Source organism: Saccopteryx bilineata, chromosome 4, assembly GCF_036850765.1.
Source record: "Saccopteryx bilineata isolate mSacBil1 chromosome 4, mSacBil1_pri_phased_curated, whole genome shotgun sequence".
NCBI classification, from domain to species: Eukaryota; Metazoa; Chordata; class Mammalia; order Chiroptera; family Emballonuridae; genus Saccopteryx; species Saccopteryx bilineata.
In genome coordinates this window covers 205,167,364-205,177,667 of record NC_089493.1, presented here as the reverse complement: position 1 = coordinate 205,177,667, position 10,304 = coordinate 205,167,364, and the positions used below count along the sequence as shown (strand labels likewise).

The window sequence follows — 10,304 nt, the reverse complement described above, 5'->3', positions numbered from 1 at the left end:
GTTTCTCTTCTCCCCCTCTCCACCTCTCTCAGCCAATGGCTCAGTTGGTCTGAGCATCAGCCTTAGGTGTTGAGTGTAGTTCAGTTGGTCCAAGCATCAGCCCTGGGCATTGAAGCTAGCTCAGTTGGTCCAAGCATCAGCTTCAGATGGGGGATGTCAGGCGGATCCTGGTTGGGGCGCATTTAGGAGTCTGTCTCTCTATCTCCCCTCCTCTCACTAAAAAAAAAAATGCTTATCTCTAAGTTAACATACTTTTGTTTATTTTTCAGAAATAGAATTAGAAAAAGATCACAAAAAATTTTCCAAAATTTGATGAAAATTATATACCCACAGATCTAGGAAGTTTAGCAAAACAAAGATAAACCACACAAAAACACATCATAATCAAATTATTGGAAACAAGTAACAAAGATGAAATCTTAAAAGTCAGCCAGAAGAAAACAAAACAAACACATTACTTATAAGAGAACAAAGATAAATATTCCATTGATCTCTCATTAGGAACAATGGAAGCCAAGGCACCGAGTACCTGCTCTTAGGCTGTGCAGTTTTGTTTTGTTTTGTTTTTTGCTTGCTGGCCCTCTGCTTAAACCATGCTCCACCAGATCTTTGGTCAGGCTAACAAGCATTCAAGTTTCATTCCCCTCTTTGTGTTTATTGGATCAGGAGGTACTGGGGCAGCACTGTATGTCTTGCACCAAGCATTGTTGAGTCCAGATGTCTGTTGCAACAGAAAGAATAGCCCAGAACACTGGAACAAACTGAGTCCCAATGGCCAATACAAATTCTACTCAGTGAATGTAGATGACAGCAAACTCAAGAAAGAAGGTCAGACTTCTAAATGAAATGTTCCACTATTAAGCTGATTAGAATGAAGGTCTTCCAAAAGCCTTCCACACAATTTTCCACTTAACCAGGAAATATTTGAAACTGGGGGGGAACCCCCTCCCAAAACAATGGAAGGCAAAAGAAAACGAAGCGACATCTTTCAAGCACCAAAAGTTACAATTATTAATCTAAAACCTATAAATAAAAAAATGTTCTTCAAAAATAAAGACAAAAATAAAAACATTTGCAACTAAACAAAAGATAGATGAATTTATTCACATCTAACTTGCACTAAAAGAAATGAAAAAGGATATTTTTAAAGCTAAAAGAAAAAATTCCAGATAGATATTTGGATCTATACAAAGGAATAAAGAAAACTAAAAATGGTAAATATTTAATATAAAGTGATAAAATATAAGATACTTATTTCTAATTTATAATTACTTTAAAAAGACGTTTGTTTAAAGCAAAAATAATAACAATGTATTATGGGATTTACAATATATACAGAGATAAAATATATGAGAATGATAATACAAAGGGTGGGAGAAGTATAAATACACAGATGCAAAGATGTATAATATTTGAAGATAGGTTGTGATAAGTTAAAGGTGGTTACTGTGAACTCTAGAACAACAACTATAAAATAAATTAATAAAATAAGAGTTATAGTCAATAAAACAATAGAAGAGATATAATAGAATATGAAAATACTCAAATACAAAAGAGGGTAGAAAAAGATAAAAAGAAGAAACAGATCAATTGGGACAAATAGAAAAAAACAGCAATCTATTACATTTACACTCAGCTATATCAATAATCACATTAAATATAAATTGTCAAATACTCAAAATAAAAGGCCTAGGTTGCCAAACTAAATAAACCCAACAAGTGTTATCTATAAAAAAATGCACTTTAAATACAAAAAGTCAGAGAAGTTAAAGGCTGAGATGGGAAAAGATATACTAGACAAATAATAATCATAAGAAAAGTAGATGGTTATATTTATATCAGATTAGATTTAAAGACAATGGTTATTGTTAAAGATAAAAAAGACATTTTGTAAAAATAAAATGGTTGATTCATTAAGAAGACATAATTCTACATATTTATACAGTTAAAAACAGTTATTGCACCCTGGCTGTGTGGCTCAGTTGGTTAGAGCGTCAACCTGATACATCAAGGCTATCAGTTAGATCCCCCATCAGGACACATACAACAATCAACCAATGAATGCGTAAATAATTGGTTTAAAACAAATCAATGTTTCTCTCTCTCTTTCTCTCTCTAATCAATCTATCAATCAATCAATAAAATAAAATAAGTTATAAAAATACACAGAGCAAAAACTAACAAAACTGAAAGAAATACCAAATGTCTGATTTTTTTTAGTAAATAAGCAAATAGAAAGTCAGTAGAGATATAGAAGATCTGAACCATACTTGCTTCATTAATGGTTATAAAACATCACACCCCAAAACAGCAGAACACTTCTTCTTTTCAAGTTCACATGCATGATCAATCTACAGACAATATCACTGGGCCATAAAACAAGTCTCAATGCATTTAATATCATCCAAATTATACTTAATATATTCTGTAACCACATCAGAATTAGAAATCAATAACAAAAAAGATATATGGAGAGATTCTAAATATTTAGAAATTAACACATTTCTAATTAGTTTATGGGTCAAAAAAGAAATCAAAGGGAAAATTAGAAAATGTAGGGTGGGAAAATAGGTTTATAGTTATTTGTATGGAAAATAATACAATAACTAATAAATAATAATAATAACATAAAATAAATTGATATGCATAGTCACAACAGTAAACCTACCTTTTCCTCATCCTGTATTTTGAACTGAAAGATTATGAAGATACAACATATCAAAATTTGTGGGATGCACGTGTCTCCTTGGGCAAGGGAAACTAAAGGAAAAAAAATAGGATTACATCAAACTAAAATGTTTGTGCACAGCAAAGGAAACCATTAAGAAAATAAAAAGACAATCCACTGCATGGAAAAACATATTCCTCACTGATACATCTGATAAGGGGTTAATATCCAAAACATATTCCTCACTGATACATCTGATAAGGGGTTAATATCCAAAATTTATAAAGAATACATATATTTTAACATCAAAAACAAACAAACAATCCAATTAAAAAATGGGCAAAGGACCTGAATAGACACTTCTCCAAAGAGGATATATGGATGGCCAGTAGACTCGTGAAAAGATGCTCAATGTCACAAATCATTAAAGAAATGCAAATCAAAGCCATAATGAGATTTTACTTCACATCTGTTAGAATGACAACATGCAGTAAGTGTTGTCAAGGATTCAGAGAAAAAGGAACCCTCAGAGAAAAAGGAACCCTCGCACACTGTTGGTGGGAATGCTGATGGCTGCAGCCACTGTGCAAAGCAGTATTAAAAATGGAACTTCCTTAAGACCCATTGTTGGGTAAACAAGTGTTTTTTAGGTTTGCTAGCTTGTATTGGGGCAGTGTCATGAGTGTACAGTCTATGGAAGGTGCTTACCCTCAGGACGGCAGACTGCATTATTGTCAGATTGCCTGCTGCCATGAGGAGGGGTGACTGTTTGCTGTTGTTTGCTGGAGAAGGGGTATTTCTGCCTGGCCTGTTTTTCTGTAGAGTGCTGAGGGGTTGGGAGCCCTGCTGAGGCTGGTGGGGGCCTGTGAGTCCAGAGGGTGAGTTCAGAGAATGAGTTTGGTTATGGAACTGGAGACCGAGTCGGGGCTTGAGAGCCCTGAGAGAAGGGGAAGTGGTCTTCTCTGCCTGTTTTCTTGTCTGCCGTTAGGAGACTTTAATAAACAGTATGGCCCACTATTTTCTGGCTCCACAGTTCCTTTACTGTTTGCCTGAATCCAATGTAAACCTGCATGGCCATGGCAGTGGCCACAGGCCTACCACCCAGCAACTCTATTTCTGGTAATATATCTGAAGAAACCCAAAACACTAACTCAGAAGAACATATGCACTCCTATGTTCACTGCAGTATTACTTAAACAATAGCCAAGATTTGGATGCAGCCCAACTGTCCCTCAGTAAATGAGTGCATAAAAAAACTGTGCTACATTTACACAATGGAATCGTACTCAGCTGTAAAAAAGGAAGGAAATCTTACCCTTTGCGACAGCACAGATGGACCTGAAGAGTATTGTGCTAAGTGAAATACGCCAGAGAAAGACAAATACTATATGATTTCACTATATGTGAAATCCAATGAACAAAATGAACTATCAAGCAAAATAGAAATAGACTCATAGATAATAAAGAACAGACAGAGCTGTCAGAGTGAATGGGAGGGTTGTGAGGCTGGATGAAAAAGGTGAAGGGATTAAACAAACAAAAAAACTCATAGACACAGACAATACTGTGGTGATTGCCAGAGGGACTGGGGGAGGCGTAGAAGAGGGTCTACTGGGGAAACGAGGATGGAAGGAGACTTGACCTGGGGTGGTGAACACACAGTACAATACACGGAGGATGTGTTACAGAAGTGCACACCTGAAATCTACATACTTTTATTAACCCATGTCACCCCAATAAATTCAATTTAAAAAAAAGAAATTCACTTTAAAGTAAACACAGAGTGACGTCACAGAAATGGTGCTGTGAGCAGCGCGTCCGACAGATCTCCCCAAAATCTCTACAAATTTATCAACTAGAAACAGAAAAATTTATCCTCGGAGCATTCTGGAGTTCCACACACACTGAAAGCGAAAGGACTGTTATCACTTGAATCTGAGAGACGGGTCGGAGCTGAGGGTGTGGAAGAAGCTAACTACTGCACGGACGTTCATTCAAGCCGAGGAGGGAGTACGCCTGTGGTGAGTCAACCCACGCATGCAACTGCCCGCCCACACTCTGGCCCACACTCTGCGAGCAGCCGCCAGCGTGCTGTGAGAAACCGTGTGCGTGCGCCCCGTGCCCCGGTCGCAGAGCGAGCTCCCTTGCACCGCGAGCATCCCCAGCGGCCCGTGCACTGCGAGTGAGAGTCCCCAGCCACTGGCGTGCCTAGAGCACCCCATTCGCTCACATGCCCTGAACGTCCCACTCGCCCACATACCCAGAGTGCCCCATTCTCCCGCGTGCCCAGTGCACCCCAGCCGCCAGCAGCAAGGCAAGCGGGAAGGGCGCCAAAGCTATCTTCCCTACTCTGGAGATTCTCTCCATGGGCGGGGCACCTCACCCAGCCATTCAAGCTAACAATCAAGCGTTGGGGGAGGGGCGCGCGGGTAGCCTGAAATACTTTCTGGAGCACAGCTGCGGATCCAATCACTGAAATTAGCTTAACCCACGAAATCTGCGCACCCACAGGGCTCTAATTGATAAGATCTCTCTCAGTTCAGGGATCCAAGACAAGAGGCATGATATTTTTTAGTGCCTCTCGCTAAAGGGGTGGGGGCAACTTCTGATTGACAGAGCCTTCATATTCAAGGATATACGCTAACAAGAGGGACTTGGCAGATGTTAAGATCTATACAGCAAGCAGCGACTAGTGCCTCTTCTTCCCAGCCAAAACAGGCTACAAAGTGTGGAAAGCCTGGATTGAGTGGTCCAACTGAATGCTAGGCACTGAACAGTCACCTTGACAACAATTGACTCCCAGCCCCGCCTGATTACGCTGGAGGCTCTGACTGCCAGAGCCTTACCCAGAGCCTTGCGCTGAGCGGAGATAGAGTGAGGATTTCCCAGCTTTTTGAGCCTCTTACTCCCCAGGCAGAAGCAGTGGCAGCCTCATAGCTGGATCACCAGGCTGCTAATTCAGGAAGGGGAGACTAGGAGAGAGACTCCAGGAAAGCAAACTCCCTCATTGTTGGACCCTGCAAATGCCAACAAGCCTTGACTACCAACGAGACTAAAGCCAATTATATGACATTGCCATAGAATCCCATCAACTGCAAATTCCTACCTAAGCATGACACAGGGGCAGAGCCTGGAGTACAGAGTCACCGACCAGGAAGAGGGAGAGAAAGGAAAAAGGAAGAAGTTAACCTTTCAAAATCAAGAAAAATCCACAGACTTTATAACTTGTTCCACTATTTTTTTGTTGTTGTTGTTTGTTTCTTCTATCTTATTGCCTTTATTATTATTACTTCTATTCCCTCCACCTTGGTCCTTTTATTCTCTGCCCATTTTATGCTTCCCTTTTCTTGAACTACACTACCCATGAATGTTACATTTTATTTCTTTTCTTCACCCTTATTCTCCTTTAGGGTTACACTCCAAAACCCTTAACTCTCACTCTCTCCCCTTTTGTTTTTTTTCTTTTCCTTTTTTTCTTCCTTCGTTTTTCTCTTTTTCTTATTTTTTCCTTTCTATTCATTTCTTCTTTTATCCTTTTACTTTTCCTCCCATTCAATCCTCAATCACAAACAAATTATTTAATTTGGGACTCAAGTTTTTTTGGTGTTTTTTTTTTTTGCTTTTGTTTTTGGTTTTCTTTTGTTTGTATACTTTTGTGGCATTTTGGGTACTTTTTACTTTGCTTTTTAACTCATTAGTATTCCTCCCAACCCAAGGTCTCCATTGTATTTAGTCTTTGCTCCACTTAATACAATAGATTTTTACTTATTTTAATTTTTTTCTTCTTTAATTATTATTTTTTTGCTCTTTTTTTCTGTTTCCCTCTAATCCCTCTCATTATATCTCTTAGTCGACCATCACTTACAAGCAAGTCATTTTATACTTGTCTAAGATTTTCTCCTTTTTTTTGCATTTAGTAGGTCCCTACTCCCTTTTTTGCCCCTTGAACTCTTCACCCGAAATCAGGCCCTCCGTAATAGGCAGGTTTTGTTCCACTTAGCATAATATAATTCACAGGTCATCACAATATTTCCCTAAGGAGGGGAGGGGAGGGGAAGAGAAGAAAGAAAAAAAGAAGGAAATAATAAATTATTACTGGTTTTTTTGTGGGGTTTTTCTTTTTTCCTTTTTTTTTACTTTTTATTCTTTATTAATTCTAATTAGTGCTATCACAAGACCACCCTCAGATGCCAATAAGAAAAAGGAAATCGAATATTATGGATACAAAAGATAGAGAGGTAACACAAATAGAGGTGGAAAAACCTATGGAGAAAAGATTTAACATATTGGAAACGTTGGAGCTAAATAACAGAGAATTTAAAATAGAAACCCTAAAAATACTCAGAGATATACAAGAAAACACAGAAAAGCAATTTAGGGAGCTCAGAAAACAACTCAACAATCACAAAGAATATATTACCAAGGAAATTGAAATTATAAAAACAAATCAAACAGAAATGAAAAACTCAATTCACGAGCTGAAAAACGAAGTAACAAGCTTAGCTAATAGAACAGCCCAGATAGAAGATAGGATTAATGAAATAGAAGACAAGCAACTTGAGGCACAACAGACAGAAGAAGAAAGAGACTCAAAAATAATAAAAAACGAGAAAGCCCTACAGGAATTGTCTGACTCCATCAGAAAGAATAACATAAGAATAATAAGTATATCAGAGGGAGAAGAGAGAGAAAATGGAATGGAGAATATACTCAAACAAATAATAGATGAGAACTTCCCAAGCCTGTGGAAAGAACTAAAGCCTCAAATTCAAGAAGCAAACAGAACACCGAGTTTTCTTTAACCCCAACAAACCCACTCCAAGGCACATCATAATGAAGATGACACAAACCAATGACAAAGAAAAAATTCTCAAGGCATCCAGGGAAAAGAAGAGTACAACATATAAAGGAAGGCCTATTAGATTATCATCAGATTTCTCAGCAGAAACTCTACAAGCTAGAAGAGAGTGGACCCCAATATTTAAAGCCCTGAAAGAGAGAAACTTTCAGCCAAGAATACTATACCCATCAAAGCTATCCTTCAAGTACGAAGGAGATATAAAAAACATTCACATATACAGAAAAGATGAAAGAATTTATCATCAGACAGCCCCCACTCCAGGAAATACTAAAGGGGGTTTTCCAACCAGATTCAAAGAACAAAACAAAATGAAACCACAAGTAACAGCTCCACCAAGAACACAATAAAACCAAATTTATACTGTGACAACAAAAGAAAAAAAGGGGGGAGAGGATGAAGATTAACAGTAGCAAAGGATGATGAAGTGCAGAAACACTCTTAAGATAGGGTACTACAATGAATATGGTAGGTACCCTTTTCATTACTTAATGGTAACCACCCTTGAAAAAACCACCACAAAAACACTTGACTTAAAAAAGGTAGCAACAGAGGAAAGAAGTATGGAATACAAACAAACAAAAACAAATGATAGAAAAACAAAAGAGAAGAATCAAACAAGATACAAAACTAACAGAAAGCAATTTATAAAATGGCAATAGGGAACCCACAAGTGTCAATAATTACCCTAAATGTAAATGGATTAAACTTACCAATAAAAAGACACAGAGTAGCAGAATGGATTAAAAAAGAAAATCCAACTATATGCTGCCTACAAGAAACACATCTAAGCAACAAGGATAAAAACAAATTCAGAGTGAAAGGCTGGAAAACAATACTCCAAGCAAACAACACCCAAAAAAAGCAGGTGTAGCAATAATATCTAATAATGCTGACTACAAGACAGAAAAAGTACTCAGAGACAAAAATGGTCATGTCATAATGATTAAGGGGACACTGCCTCAAGAAGACATAACAATTCTTAATATAAATGCACCAAACCAAGGAGCACCAAAATATATAAGACAGCTACTTATTGACCTTAAATCAAAAACTGACAAAAATACAATCATACTTGGAGACCTCAATACACCGCTGATGGCTCTAGATCGGTCATCCAAACAGAGAATCAATAAAGATATATTGACCTTAAATGAAATACTAGAACACCTGGATATGATAGACATCTACAGGACACTTCATCCCAAAGCGACAGAGTACACATTTTTCTCTAGTGTACATGCAACATTCTCAAGAATTGACCATATGTTGGGCCACAAAGACAATATCAGCAAATTTAGAAAAATTGAAATTGTACCAAGCATATTCTCTGATCATAAAGCCTTGAAACTAGAATTCAACAGCAAAAAAGAGGGAGAAAAACCCACAAAAATGTGGAAACTAAACAACATACTTCTAAAAAATGAATGGGTCAAAGAAGAAATAAGCGCAGAGATCAAAAGATATATACAGACAAATGAAAATGACAATACGACATATCAGAATCTCTGGGATGCAGCAAAAGCTGTAAAAAAAAGAAAGTTCATATCACTTCAGGCCTATATGAACAAACAAGAGAGAGCCCAAGTAAACCACTTAACTTCACACCTTAAGGAACTAGAAAAAGAAGAACAAAGACAACCCAAAACCAGCCGAAGAAAGGAGATAATAAAAATCAGAGCAGAAATAAATGAAATAGAGAACAGAAAAACTATAGAAAAAATTAATAAAACAAGGAGCTGGTTCTTTGAAAAGATCAACAAAATTGACAAACCCTTGGCAAGACTCACCAAGGAAAAAAGGCACAGGACTCAAATAAATAAAATCCAAAATGAAAGAGGAGAAATCACCACAGACATCATAGATATACAAAGAATTATTGTAGAATACTATGAAAAACTATATGCCACCAAATACAACAATCTAGAAGAAATAGATAAATTCCTAGAACAATACAACCTTCCTAGACTGAGTCATGAAGAAGCAGAAAGCCTAAACAGACCAATCAGCAGGGAGGAAATAGAAAAAACTATTAAAAACCTCCCCAAAAATAAAAATCCAGGCCCAGACGGTTATACTAGTGAATTCTATCAAACATTCAAAGAAGACCTGGTTCCTATTCTACTCAAAGTCTTCCAAAAAATTGAAGAAGAAGCAATACTTTCAAACACATTTTATGAGGCCAACATAACCCTCATACCGAAACCTGGCAAGGATGGCACAAAGAAAGAAAACTACAGACCAATATCTCTAATGAATACAGATGCTAAAATACTAAACAAAATACTGGCAAATCGAATACAACAACATATTAAAAAAATAATACATCATGATCAAGTGGGATTCATCCCAGAATCTCAAGGATGGTTCAACATACGTAAAACGGTTAACGTAATACACTATATCAACAAAACAAAGAACAAAAAGCACATGATCTTATCAATAGACGCAGAAAAGGCTTTTGATAAAATACAACACAATTTTATGTTTAAGACTCTCAACAAAATGGGTATAGAAGGAAAATATCTCAACATGATAAAGGCCATATATGATAAACCATCAGCCAACATCATATTAAATGGCATAAAACTGAGGACTTTCCCCCTTAAATCAGGAACAAGACAGGGTTGTCCACTCTCTCCACTCTTATTTAACGTGGTGCTAGAAGTTCTGGCCAGAACAATCAGACAAGACAAAGAAATAAAAGGCATCCATATCGGAAAAGAAGAAGTAAAGGTATCACTTTTTGCAGATGATATGATCCTATACATAGAAAAC

The 10,304-nt window shown here is 37.1% G+C and overlaps 1 pseudogene; it reads left to right on the top strand.

The window, feature by feature from the left end:
* Positions 1–593: 593 nt before the first annotated feature.
* Positions 594–10,304, top strand: part of LOC136335631 (cytochrome c oxidase subunit NDUFA4 pseudogene) — a 42,695-nt pseudogene continuing 32,984 nt past the window's right edge.